Source organism: Tachypleus tridentatus, unplaced genomic scaffold (genome assembly GCF_004210375.1).
Source record: "Tachypleus tridentatus isolate NWPU-2018 unplaced genomic scaffold, ASM421037v1 Hic_cluster_2, whole genome shotgun sequence".
NCBI lineage: Eukaryota > Metazoa > Arthropoda > Merostomata > Xiphosura > Limulidae > Tachypleus > Tachypleus tridentatus.
Window position 1 is genome coordinate 38579971 of NW_027467782.1, and position 14057 is coordinate 38594027.

General features: G+C 33.1%; 1 protein-coding gene across 7 annotated transcripts in view; it reads left to right on the plus strand.

Annotated features, from left to right (window-relative positions):
• The window catches only part of LOC143242565 (serine/threonine-protein kinase atr-like), a 100837-nt gene that overhangs the window by 48757 nt on the left and 38023 nt on the right, over nt 1-14057 (plus strand). For 4 of the 7 annotated variants that reach the window (XR_013022930.1, XR_013022932.1, XR_013022931.1 and 1 more), the window contains 2 exons: nt 11212-11351; nt 12142-12284. The exons of the other annotated variants lie outside the window; for them this stretch is intronic. The gene's annotated coding sequence lies outside the window, so the exon portion shown is untranslated. The remainder of the gene's footprint in view (nt 1-11211; nt 11352-12141; nt 12285-14057) is intronic. 7 annotated transcript variants of the gene reach the window in all.

Genomic DNA, 14057 nt, shown 5'->3' on the forward strand with positions numbered 1-14057 from the left:
TATCATTGTGGATATCTTTGAAGTAATTTTTTAGTGTCTAATTACATGGAGAATGGTACATATTGTGGATATCTTGAAGTAATCGTTTTGGCGTCTAATTACATGGAGAATGGTACATATTGTGGATATCTTTGAAGTAATTGTTTTAATGTCTAATTACATGGAGAATGGCACATATCATTGTGGATATTTTTGAAGTAATTGTTTTAATGTCTAATTGCATGGATAATGGTACATATCATTGTGGATATTTTTGAAGTAATTGTTTTAATGTCTAATTACATGGAGAATGGTACATATCATTGTGGATATCTTTGAAGTAATTGTTTTAATGTCTAATTACATGGAGAATGGTACATATCATTGTGGATATCTTTGAAGTAATTGTTTTAATGTCTAATTACATGGAGAATGGTACATATTGTGGATATCATTTGTGGATATCTTTGGATATCTTTGAAGTAATTGTTTTAATGTCTAATTACATGGAGAATGGTACATATCATTGTGGATATCTTTAATTGTTTTAATGTCTGGTAGAGAATAATTGTGGATATCTTTGAATTGTTTTAATGTCTAATTACATGGAGAATGGTACATATCATTGTGGATATCTTTGAAGTAATTGTTTTAATGTCTAATTACATGGAGAATGGTACATATCATTGTGGATATCTTTGAAGTAATTGTTTTAATGTCTAATTACATGGAGAATGGTACATATCATTGTGGATATCTTTGAAGTAATTGTTTTAATGTCTAATTACATGGAGAATGGTACATATCATTGTGGATATCTTTGAAGTAATTGTTTTAATGTCTAATTACATGGAGAATGGTACATATCATTGTGGATATCTTTGAAGTAATTGTTTTAATGTCTAATTACATGGAGAATGGTACATATCATTGTGGATATCTTTGAAGTAATTGTTTTAATGTCTAATTACATGGAGAATGGTACATATCATTGTGGATATCTTTGAAGTAATTGTTTTAATGTCTAATTACATGGAGAATGGTACATATCATTGTGGATATCTTTGAAGTAATTGTTTTAATGTCTAATTACATGGAGAATGGTACATATCATTGTGGATATCTTTGAAGTAATTGTTTTAATGTCTAATTACATGGAGAATGGTACATATCATTGTGGATATCTTTGAAGTAATTGTTTTAATGTCTAATTACATGGAGAATGGTACATATCATTGTGGATATCTTTGAAGTAATTGTTTTAATGTCTAATTACATGGAGAATGGTACATATCATTGTGGATATCTTTGAAGTAATTGTTTTAATGTCTAATTACATGGAGAATGGTACATATCATTGTGGATATCTTTGAAGTAATTGTTTTAATGTCTAATTACATGGAGAATGGTACATATCATTGTGGATATCTTTGAAGTAATTGTTTTAATGTCTAATTACATGGAGAATGGTACATATCATTGTGGATATCTTTGAAGTAATTGTTTTAATGTCTAATTACATGGAGAATGGTACATATCATTGTGGATATCTTTGAAGTAATTGTTTTAATGTCTAATTACATGGAGAATGGTACATATCATTGTGGATATCTTTGAAGTAATTGTTTTAATGTCTAATTACATGGAGAATGGTACATATCATTGTGGATATCTTTTACAAGTAATTGTTTTAATGTCTAATTACATGGAGAATGGTACATATCATTGTGGATATCTTTGAAGTAATTGTTTTAATGTCTAATTACATGGAGAATGGTACATATCATTGTGGATATCTTTGAAGTAATTGTTTTAATGTCTAATTACATGGAGAATGGTACATATCATTGTGGATATCTTTGAAGTAATTGTTTTAATGTCTAATTACATGGAGAATGGTACATATCATTGTGGATATCTTTGAAGTAATTGTTTTAATGTCTAATTACATGGAGAATGGTACATATCATTGTGGATATCTTTGAAGTAATTGTTTTAATGTCTAATTACATGGAGAATGGTACATATCATTGTGGATATCTTTGAAGTAATTGTTTTAATGTCTAATTACATGGAGAATGGTACATATCATTGTGGATATCTTTGAAGTAATTGTTTTAATGTCTAATTACATGGAGAATGGTACATATCATTGTGGATATCTTTGAAGTAATTGTTTTAATGTCTAATTACATGGAGAATGGTACATATCATTGTGGATATCTTTGAAGTAATTGTTTTAATGTCTAATTACATGGAGAATGGTACATATCATTGTGGATATTTTTGAAGTAATTGTTTTAATGTCTAATTACATGGAGAATGGTACATATCATTGTGGATATCTTTGAAGTAATTGTTTTAATGTCTAATTACATGGAGAATGGTACATATCATTGTGGATATCTTTGAAGTAATTGTTTTAATGTCTAATTACATGGAGAATGGTACATATCATTGTGGATATCTTTGAAGTAATTGTTTTAATGTCTAATTACATGGAGAATGGTACATATCATTGTGGATATCTTTGAAGTAATTGTTTTAATGTCTAATTACATGGAGAATGGTACATATCATTGTGGATATCTTTGAAGTAATTGTTTTAATGTCTAATTACATGGAGAATGGTACATATCATTGTGGATATTTTGAAGTAATTGTTTTAATCTAATTACATGGAGAATGGTACATATCATTGTGGATATCTTTGAAGTAATTGTTTTAATGTCTAATTACATGGAGAATGGTACATATCATTGTGGATATATCTTTGAAGTAATTGTTTTAATGTCTAATTACATGGAGAATGGTACATATCATTGTGGATATCTTTGAAGTAATTGTTTTAATGTCTAATTACATGGAGAATGGTACATATCATTGTGGATATCTTTGAAGTAATTGTTTTAATGTCTAATTACATGGAGAATGGTACATATCATTGTGGATATCTTTGAAGTAATTGTTTTAATGTCTAATTACATGGAGAATGGTACATATCATTGTGGATATCTTTGAAGTAATTGTTTTAATGTCTAATTACATGGAGAATGGTACATATCATTGTGGATATCTTTGAAGTAATTGTTTTAATGTCTAATTACATGGAGAATGGTACATATCATTGTGGATATCTTTGAAGTAATTGTTTTAATGTCTAATTACATGGAGAATGGTACATATCATTGTGGATATCTTTGAAGTAATTGTTTTAATGTCTAATTACATGGATAATGGTACATATCATTGTGGATATCTTTGAAGTAATTGTTTTAATGTCTAATTACATGGAGAATGGTACATATCATTGTGGATATCTTTGAAGTAATTGTTTTAATGTCTAATTACATGGAGAATGGTACATATCATTGTGGATATCTTTGAAGTAATTGTTTTAATGTCTAATTACATGGAGAATGGTACATATCATTGTGGATATCTTTGAAGTAATTGTTTTAATGTCTAATTACATGGAGAATGGTACATATCATTGTGGATATCTTTGAAGTAATTGTTTTAATGTCTAATTACATGGAGAATGGTACATATCATTGTGGATATCTTTGAAGTAATTGTTTTAATGTCTAATTACATGGAGAATGGTACATATCATTGTGGATATCTTTGAAGTAATTGTTTTAATGTCTAATTACATGGAGAATGGTACATATCATTGTGGATATCTTTGAAGTAATTGTTTTAATGTATAATTACATGGAGAATGGTACATATTGTGGATTGTGGATATTGTTTGAAGTAATTGTTTTAATGTCTAATTACATGGAGAATGGTACATATCATTGTGGATATCTTTGAAGTAATTGTTTTAATGTCTAATTACATGGAGAATGGTACATATCATTGTGGATATCTTTGAAGTAATTGTTTTAATGTCTAATTACATGGAGAATGGTATATCATTGTGGATATCTTTGAAGTAATTGTTTTAATGTCTAATTACATGGAGAATGGTACATATCATTGTGGATATCTTTGAAGTAATTGTTTTAATGTCTAATTACATGGATAATGGTACATATCATTGTGGATATCTTTGAAGTAATTGTTTTAATGTCTAATTACATGGAGAATGGTACATATCATTGTGGATATCTTTGAAGTAATTGTTTTAATGTCTAATTACATGGAGAATGGTACATATCATTGTGGATATCTTTGAAGTAATTGTTTTAATGTCTAATTACATGGAGAATGGCACATATCATTGTGGATATCTTTGAAGTAATTGTTTTAATGTCTAATTACATGGATAATGGTACATATTATTGTGGATATTTTGAAGTAATTGTTTTAATGTCTAATTACATGGAGAATGGTACATATCATTGTGGATATCTTTGAAGTAATTGTTTTAGTGTCTAATTACTAATTACATGGAGAATTGGTACATATCATTGTGGATATCTTTAAGTAATTTTTTGCAAAAACGTCTCCTTTGGGTTGAGAAAATATTTTACATGGAAGAGAGAACAACGTTTCGACCTTCTTCTTCGGTCATCATCAGGTTCACCATATATAATTACATCTTTGAAGTAATTGTTTTAATGTATAATTACATGGAGAATGGAAGATATCACTGGATATTTTTGAAGTAATTGTTTTAATGTCTAATTACATGGAGAATGGTACATATTGTGGATATCTTGAAGTAATTGTTTTAGTGTCTAATTACATGGAGAATGGTACATATCATTGTGGATATCTTTGAAGTAATTGTTTTAATGTCTAATTACATGGAGAATGGTACATATCATTGTGGATATTTTTGAAGTAATTGTTTTAATGTCTAATTACATGGAGAATGGTACATATCATTGTGGATATCTTTGAAGTAATTGTTTTAATGTCTAATTACATGGAGAATGGTACATATCATTGTGGATATCTTTGAAGTAATTGTTTTAATGTCTAATTACATGGAGAATGGTACATATCATTGTGGATATCTTTGAAGTAATTGTTTTAATGTCTAATTACATGGAGAATGGTACATATCATTGTGGATATTTTTGAAGTAATTGTTTTAATGTCTAATTACATGGAGAATGGTACATATCATTGTGGATATCTTTGAAGTAATTGTTTTAATGTCTAATTACATGGAGAAAGGCACATATCATTGTGGATATCTTTGAAGTAATTGTTTTAGTGTTTGATTGCATGGAGAATGGTACATATCATTGTGGATATCTTTGAAGTAATTGTTTTAATGTCTAATTACAAGGAGAAAGGCACATCATTGTGGATATCTTTGAAGTAATTGTTTTAATGTGTAATTACATGATGAATAATATTTACCATTGTGGATTTCTTCAGGTAGTTGTTCCCCTCATTCTGGATTTTTGTGATTTGTGAGGGGACCTCCCAGGGGAGGTTCTGTTCTTTTAGTTTACCTCTTTTGGGATCTAAAGATCCACCAACATGTGTGTTGTGCATGGTGACCCATGAAGAGGAGGAGAAGATCCTGATGGTTGAGGGGTCCAACCTTAACATACCACTGTGGCCTTGAATTTCTGTAGATGGGCAATCCCTGGGTTGCTCCCCTTGGGTCAGTTGGCTGGTTTACTTGGCCTAGGGTTAACCAAGTACCAGTGTTGGATGTTCTCAGCAGGTGTTGTGGACATTGTACCTGATGCTGGTGTTTGGGTATAGTGCTCATGAAACCCTGGTGTTGCTGCAGTGTTCTTGTTTGGCATTGTAATGCATCCACTCATAGGGCTTTATGGTGGGTGGGGACAGTGGACACCGAAAAATTCTTTTTTTATTATGGACCATCCAAATAAAAGTTAACCAAAATAGTGAAAAACAGTTTATGAGTAAACAATCACATTTTGAAGATTCTGAGCAGCAATCTTTAACATTTGTAACTTCTGTACCTTCTTTTATTATACTACATTTTCTTTCAGACAAACCTTTAGGGCAAATGTCTCCCTTTTTCATTCAGAAGGGACCAGAAGGTCTCACTGGCTCTCCAAAGTTGGTCAGAAGGATTCGCTCTTGTGACATATTGGTAGAAATATCCACATCTCGAGCACAGTGAATTCCTTTTACATTCCAAGGCAATATACCTATTGAGGTTATGCCTCATTCAACTTTGAATTCGTAACAAGAAGTTTTTGTTGATAAAAGGAGTTGAAGAACATCCTGAGTCAGAGATTCCCACTGGTTTCTCCCACCACAAGGAGTTTCTTCAGTAAGGTGTATCTCCACTCCCAAAGATGGAATTATGATGCCGATCAATGTCCTCATTTTAACATTTACATCACAGCATCCACCTGCTACCAACAAGGCAGGTTATTTTAACTGCAAGGTACGGCCATACATTCCAAACCCTCTCGGATAGTTCCAGTGTCAGCCATTTGATCACTTTCGGAGACATCATGTCTTGGTTCCTTTACATGTGCTCGTTGCAGTGGCAAGGATTATGGTGTCTATGAGTATGAAACAGACCCTTGTTGCATCACTTGCAATGGCTCTCACCCATCTTACTTTTATTCTTGCCCTAAATGGTTGGAAGGAATAAAAGGTACAGTGTTTAAAGACGATTCAAAACTGAGAGGCTTGAAAATTGCTATCTACCACTTTATGTTGGACTTATGCTGATGCACTTCATTCCACTACTACAGTGGGAGTACAGACAGATCTCTCTGTACCTCCAAAAGAATCATTCTCAAAACAAACAGAAAGTCTTCTGACATCCATGGTTAAAAAAGTTAATGAATCAATGTCAACACCCATCTTTGTCTCTAACATTAATTTCAGCAAACCCCAATATCTGCTTCCTTTGGTTTTGGTTACACTTTCTTCTCCTTTCCCAAGGTGCAAAATGATCATTTGTTTGCACCCTAAGTCACTGGAATCCTCTTCTAACAACAAAGACTTGCCCAATCAACCCAGGGTAGGATCCATTGAGGTTGGTAAACCTCCCTCGAATAAAGACAATAAAGAAATAAAACATGGTCTGCACCCAATTTGCCTACACGTAAATAAAAGTAGCCACCTTGATACAATGGAACTGTTGAAGTTTACATTCTAATCTGGGTGACATCAAAACACTTATTTCTTTCTACCATCCTGTATGTCTTTCCTTACAGGAAATCTTTCTGAAACTTGCTGATACAATCACCTTTCAGCAGTTTTCTTTGTACAGAAATGACAGGCTGTGTGATGGACAAGTGCATGGAGGGGTAGCACTGTTGGTTGATCAGCATGTGCTTACCCTGTCTTTGTTACTCAACACACCCTTGGAGGCTGTAGCCATTTGTGTTTCTTTGTGTCGTACCATCACTGTTTGTTCTCTCTACCTGTTGACTAGAGAGACCTATGATCAATCAGACCTTGATGCTCTCATTAAACAGTTGCCATCTCCATTTTTTAATGCTGGGGGCTTTAATGGAAATCATCCCCTCTGAGGAAGTGCTGATATTGATGGGAGGGTCACTCCATAGAGTGTATGCTCTCAGATCACAACTTTTCTCTCTTCAATAGTGGTTCTTATACTTATTTTCATGCATCTAGTCAGTTCTTTACTGCTTTTGATCTCTCCATTTACTCCCCTTCACTATTCTCCCACTTTTGTGGAGGGTTGACAATAACCCATGCAGCAGTGATAATTTTTCTACAATTTTGAGAGAGACTGGCTGTGTTCAATGCCACCCAACCCATGTGCACCAATGGAAAAGGATCAAGCAAACTTGCTCTCTTTCACTGTTCTTACAGAACTTGATCCTGCCATCATCTGTATGCCATCAATAGACGACTGTGTGACAGCAATAACTGACTGTATTGTACAGAAAGCTGCTCAAAGTATTCCTGAAGCCTTGACATGTTTTCCACAATATCATCATCTGTGGTGGAATCTTGCCTGCCACATGGCACAGAAGACTCAAAAATGGACGTGGGATACTTTTCATAGGTATCCCACATTCTCGAATCGCATCGCTTTCCAACAGGCCTGTGCACATGCTTGGTGGGTAATATGTCAAAGCCAGAAGGACTCTTGGATTAAGTTCACAATCAACATATCACCAGTTGGGCAGAGTGATTACTTCTTTCCTTTGAGCTGATTGTCTCTGTGACTATAATCGTCCCCTTACACTGGCTCTTCATCAGTCTGTCAGTACATTCGGTTGGACCTGATGATGTGCTCTATGAAATGCTGTGCTATCTCTCTCCTGCTTCTCTTGCTGTTTTTCTGATTGTTTTCAACCAGATGTGGCAGGAGAATGTTTTCCTGATGCCTGGCACTGAGCTATATTCCTATCTTTCTCTAAGCCTGGGAAGGATCCGAAGATTCCTTCAAACTACCATCCAATTGCTTTGATGAAATGTCTCTGTAACACCTTAGAGAGGATAGTTAAAGCTCGTCTTGTTTGGTTCCTTGAAGACAATAACCTCCTTTCGCCCACCCAGTGTGTGTTCTAACGACAGTGCTCCACCATGGACCACTTGATTCGACCTGAAACATTAATCAGAGAAGCTTTTCTCAAATGACAAAATCTTGTATCAATATTCTTTGATATTGAGAAGGCTTGTGACACAACATGGAGGTATGGCATTTCGCTAGACCTCCATATATATGGGTTACTTAGCCATTTACCCATGTTTATTAAAAAATTTTTAATGGACAGGTGATTCCAAGTTCATGTGGGTTCAACACATTCCAGTTTTTATCTACAGGAACTTGGAGTTCTTCAGGGCTGTGTTTTGAGTGACACATTTTTCAGTATAAAGATTAATGCCATCACTGAACTACTCCCTCTTACTGTTGCATACGGTCTCTTTGTCAATGACTTTCACATTTCATGTCAATCATCAAACATGCAGTATATTGAGCGACAGCTACAAACTGCCCTCAATTGTTTTCTGAAGTGAATCACTGCAAACAGTTTTAATTCTCTCTCTCTAAAACTGTTTGTATGCACTTTTGCCACCAATGGGGTATTCACCCTGATCCTGAACTCAATATTGGTGAAGTTGTGCTTACTGTGGTCCCTGAAACAAAGTTCTTTGGGCTTATCTTTGACTGTAAGCTAAGCTTCATACCACACATCAAACAGCTACAGGTCAAATGTACAAGAGCACTGAACATCCTCCATGTCCACTCTTTCACATCTTGGGAAGTGGATCAATGTTCTTTGCTAAAGATATATCAGGCTATTACTTGTTCAAAACTGGAGTATGGATCACTGGTCTATGGCTCTGCCAGCACCTTGGCCTTCAAGATCATCATCAGGGACTTCAGCTCTGCACCAGGGCTTTCAGCACTTCCCTGTTCATAGCTTATACATAGAATCTCATGAACCTTCTTTGCACCTCTGCCGTTTGCAACTGTCTTTACTGTATTCTTCAAAACTTCAGTCCTTACCATAACATTCCACCTGGGATTATGTTTTCCTTCCTCAGTGGGCCATGCTTTTGTAAAACAGACAGTCAGCCATTGCTCCTTTTGGCCTTTGTATCCAAGTACAGTTGGATGAATTGGGTCTATCCTTGGATAACATTTGCTGTATCCACTGGTCAGCTCATCCTACCATGGCTTATTACAGTCCCAAGATGTAACCTTTCTTTAAGTCATCTGAGAAAAGCAGACACTCCTGATTGGAAATACTGTATGTTATTTGCAGAACATCTTTCAAACCACCCTTCCATTCCAGATGGTTCAAAATCAGGTGACTCTGTGGGCTCAGCCATGGTTTGGTGGTTGTGCACAGAATCCTCTCTACAGTTTCTGTGTTCACTGCTGAACTGTATGTCATTTCTCTTGTCCTGTATCACACAGAAGCTAAGCAGTACTCAAATTGTACTATTTATACTGACTCGCTTAGTTCTCTACTGGTCCTTGAATTGTTTCATCTTAGTTCTTACTGATATTCAAAATCGACTGGCCCATTTCTCTTTAACATCTACTTCTGTCCAGTGTTTCTAGATACTGGGCCACATTGGTATTTGCAGGAACGAGCTTGGTGACACTGCAGATAAATCTGTCTGCTCTGGCTCTATCACTGCTGTTTCTGTTCCATACGTGGACTATGGTCCTGTATTCAAGGCTCAGCTTCATGCCAGTTAGCAGTCGACTTGGGTGAGCAACGTGAAAACAAGCTTTTCTAAATAAAACGTGCTATTGGACTTTGGCTATCTTGCTTTCTTAAGGACCAAAAATGGAAAGAGGAAAATGTCCTAACTAGACTACACATTGGTCACAGTTTTTTAATTCATCGTTTTCTTTTATCTGGGACTGATGAACCAATGTATTGTCTGTTACATTAAGCCACATTTTACTGTTTCGGTGTCATTACGACTTAATTATGGCACCATTTTAAACATGTTTTGTCCCAAGGTTTATTTGTTAGACATTGTTATTGGCAATGGTGACATTGTCCACCTTTGAAATGTTTTTAGTTGTTTAAAGTCTATTAATCTTTTTAATGCTATTTAAGTTTGTTTTTTTTTTACTTTATATATTTGACATTTTTTGATGTGATTCACTTTTAAGAATCAAAGTACATCTAGTTCGATCTAAAATTAGAAAATGGCCATAACATCCAATAACTTGAAACCAGGAATGGAAAGACCAACTTCAGGTGACTGATGCTACTTTTTAACTACCTGTTGGTCATTCTGGCAAGTTATGATAATTATAATTATGCTGTAAAAGTCCTTCACAACTTGTATTACTGTAGTTTTTTTTTCTTACTGCTGTAGACTAGATGTAAAAGTTGGATTTAATGCTATTTGTGTTTTTAATTCAAAATGTAACTTTGTTTTGCTTTTATTTTAATTTCCTTTAATGAATTTTAATAATTTTACTTTACTTTTAACTTTTAACCAGATGTTTGGTGCACATAGCCTGGTTGCTAGAACACCAAATCAACCAGCCATCCATGTAATTGTTTCCATGTCTAGTTGCATGGAAATGTTACATTATATTTGGGGTATCATCATATCATCAGATATTATTCTTTTATCTTAGTAACAGTGAATTAGAAGTATGTTTTTTATTATGCTGCTTTCAGCTGTGTTTTCTTTTCATGCTAAAAAATGTTTAAATGGTTTAGAAAGATATTTAACATGATTCTCTATCTCAGTTGTGTTTTTCTTTTGTTTACTTTTTTATATATATATATATACTAGTTTTTCTGTATTCGTCAGACACTGAAATGTAGTTTGTTAAGATTTTAGGGAGTATGTGTTTGTTTTTTCTTCTAGACTACACATGTTGACAGATATGGAGAAAGCAGTCTAAGTTTTTACAGGTCTCTGCCCTTCATTTCAAGGAAGCTACTCCTCAGTCAGTAGATTGAACTCCACTCTTAGAAGAGTGGAGAGGAAGAAGAAAATTGGTTCAAGTATGTGTTTCAGGTTTTACTTTTATTGCAAATAGAATATATAAAACTGCAGTCTCAAAAGCTAGGAATGATTTTTTTATCTAATGATATTGATAATTTAACTTATAGTTTGTATACATTACTGATTATTTCTTTAAAGCTTTAAAGATACCAAATGAGATGTGAAGAGAAAAATAGAAAGCACTTATCATTCTTGTTTTAAAAAAAAGTGTCTCATTATATATCGGGAGCAACTACTCTAATGATAAGAACTTCAACATTTATATCTTTGATATTGTACATTTTTTAGGTACGAGAACACATTTCTGAGTTTAAAAACATAAATTGTTTAAAGCAGATTATACAATATAAATAATAAAGAATCATTTAATGATCATATACACAAACGTTTTAAAATAATTAGTATACTAATAATCAAAGTCTACATTAAAACAAAGATTAAAATTTTATTAATCTAACCTTGAACAGGCACTTATAGTTCTGTTTGTCTCTCTAGAAATAATTAAAAGTAATATAGAAATGAAATTTACTGAAATACCATGACCCAAACTTAAAGATATACCATTTTAATTATAACAACTGTTTCATTGGTTTTCATATAATATTTGTCTATTTTTACTTAATTCTTTATTTTAAAGGCTAAAATTTAGATGAATTATATTTTATGATTATAAATGTTTGTTAATTGTATTTAACTTCCCTTTAAACAGTACCTAGTAGAGGAGATCTTGAATTAGAAATAATATTTTGTATTCATGAGTGTTTTTTTTTTTACTTCTTTGTTTTACAGTCCTCACTTCATTATCAGGAACCTCTTCTTAATCTGTACCGGGTTCTCCTTACAATAGCCAAGAACCACATTCCTGAGCAGACCAAAAAGATTGATTACGAAATCGTAACTTGCTGGTTACAAAGTGCAAAACTTGCCAGAAAGTAGGTTTTATTACACTGCAAATAAATTCTTGTAATCACCTCATCTGTACTGTTCCTTTAACTTTTCAGTCAATTATTAATCTGATCTATTCTTTCATTAATATCATATAGTAACATACATTTCTCTGAAATGTGTATGGAGTATTTCAGAGGCATCAGACCTGGAGGTGTTGTAACATCCCCACTTTTACATATTTTACATGCATAGCAACTGTAAATTATTATATCAATTTTCTGGTGAGGACATGCCCTAAATCTTTACAGACTTAGCTGACTTTGACAGCAGGGGGAAACACTTTTAGCAGCTTCTTATACTTTAAATTCCTCGTTGTACATTTTGCGTGTCTAGTCAAGCACTCCACCTATTTCTCTCCTTCCTGCACCACTAATACTGAAGATATCACATTGATAAGTTCCTAAACCTGTCAGTGCATGCATGTAGAAGTTATTACTCATTTCTAATTCTTTGTAAGACATTATTGAGCTTTTATGTACATTCTCACAGAGAGAATATTATATAATGTGTTTATGGGGTATCATTTTCTTCTAACACTTTGTTCACATTAACAGAATCATTAATGTTTATTAAAATATTTTAATTTATAATCACAGTAAAGTTATATATTAGTCTCACAATTTATACAAGTAGCACACCTTGGTTGTAAGCTTCTGATGAAAATTTAAACTAAATGCAGTTTTAAAAAAAACAAATTCGTAATCCAGTTTACTGAGTTAAGTTGGGGGAGTATTTCTCATCAAAATCTGACTTTTTGATTCTGTTGTTAGTGTCACATAGTAAAATGTTAAAGAAATAATTTATGATCCATGATGGTGAGAAAACCTGCTACATAGAGTTTTTCTCTGCCCATACCAGCCGTTTTTACATATATATTTTAATTATGCATTGTCACTTTAGCCTAAAATTATGTCAAGTTAAAAGACATGTATTATTTGTAACCCAGTTATAAGTTTTGAAAGAAAACTTCATATTTAAAATGATTCTATCTTCATAGATAAGGTCCATAAGTTTTATACAGGAATGATCAAACAAAAGAGGACATTACAAACCAAATCATACTGTTTCAAAAATAATTTTGTTTACCATCTGGCATTGCTTTTATTTCTCTTTTGTCAACAGTATGATAATGGAGATTTAAATGTGTGCCATTACTCAGAATATTGTAAGAACCATTGAACTTTGTCTAGAATAGATTATTTATGAAGTAGCTTAATTTTTAGGGATTAGCTTGATACCAGAGTAGCAAAATGTCCAAAATCGTGAGGGTACAGACCTCAAACTTTACAGAAATATGGAGGCCTACTGATGGATGTAATGAAACTAAAGCTTGTTTCAGTTGATCTGATAGATATTTGATTATGTTCTTCTATCTCACATTTTCTGTACATAAGTGAATAAATACAACATACATGTTTCAGGGGACTGTAAGTCTGGCATAAGAGGTGATGAGGATAACATTTTGTGTGTGTGGATTGATATGGTTCTTGTGCAGAACTGGGTTTGAATATGAAAATGATATTGTATTGATAATTTGACAATTACCCCACTAGCAGTTTTCTGAACTTTAAGGTGGAATTATTCTGTGGCATGGTGGGCTTTTATAATAGATTACTTTTACCAGTTACTGTGTATCTCTTATATTTCTGAATTCTAGTGTTTTTTAGTCTTGATGTTTCTACAGCATATTGGAATCCACAGAAGATGCTGTATATGATCTCTCTCTGTTAGGTGATTTGATGCAAATTAATTACAGT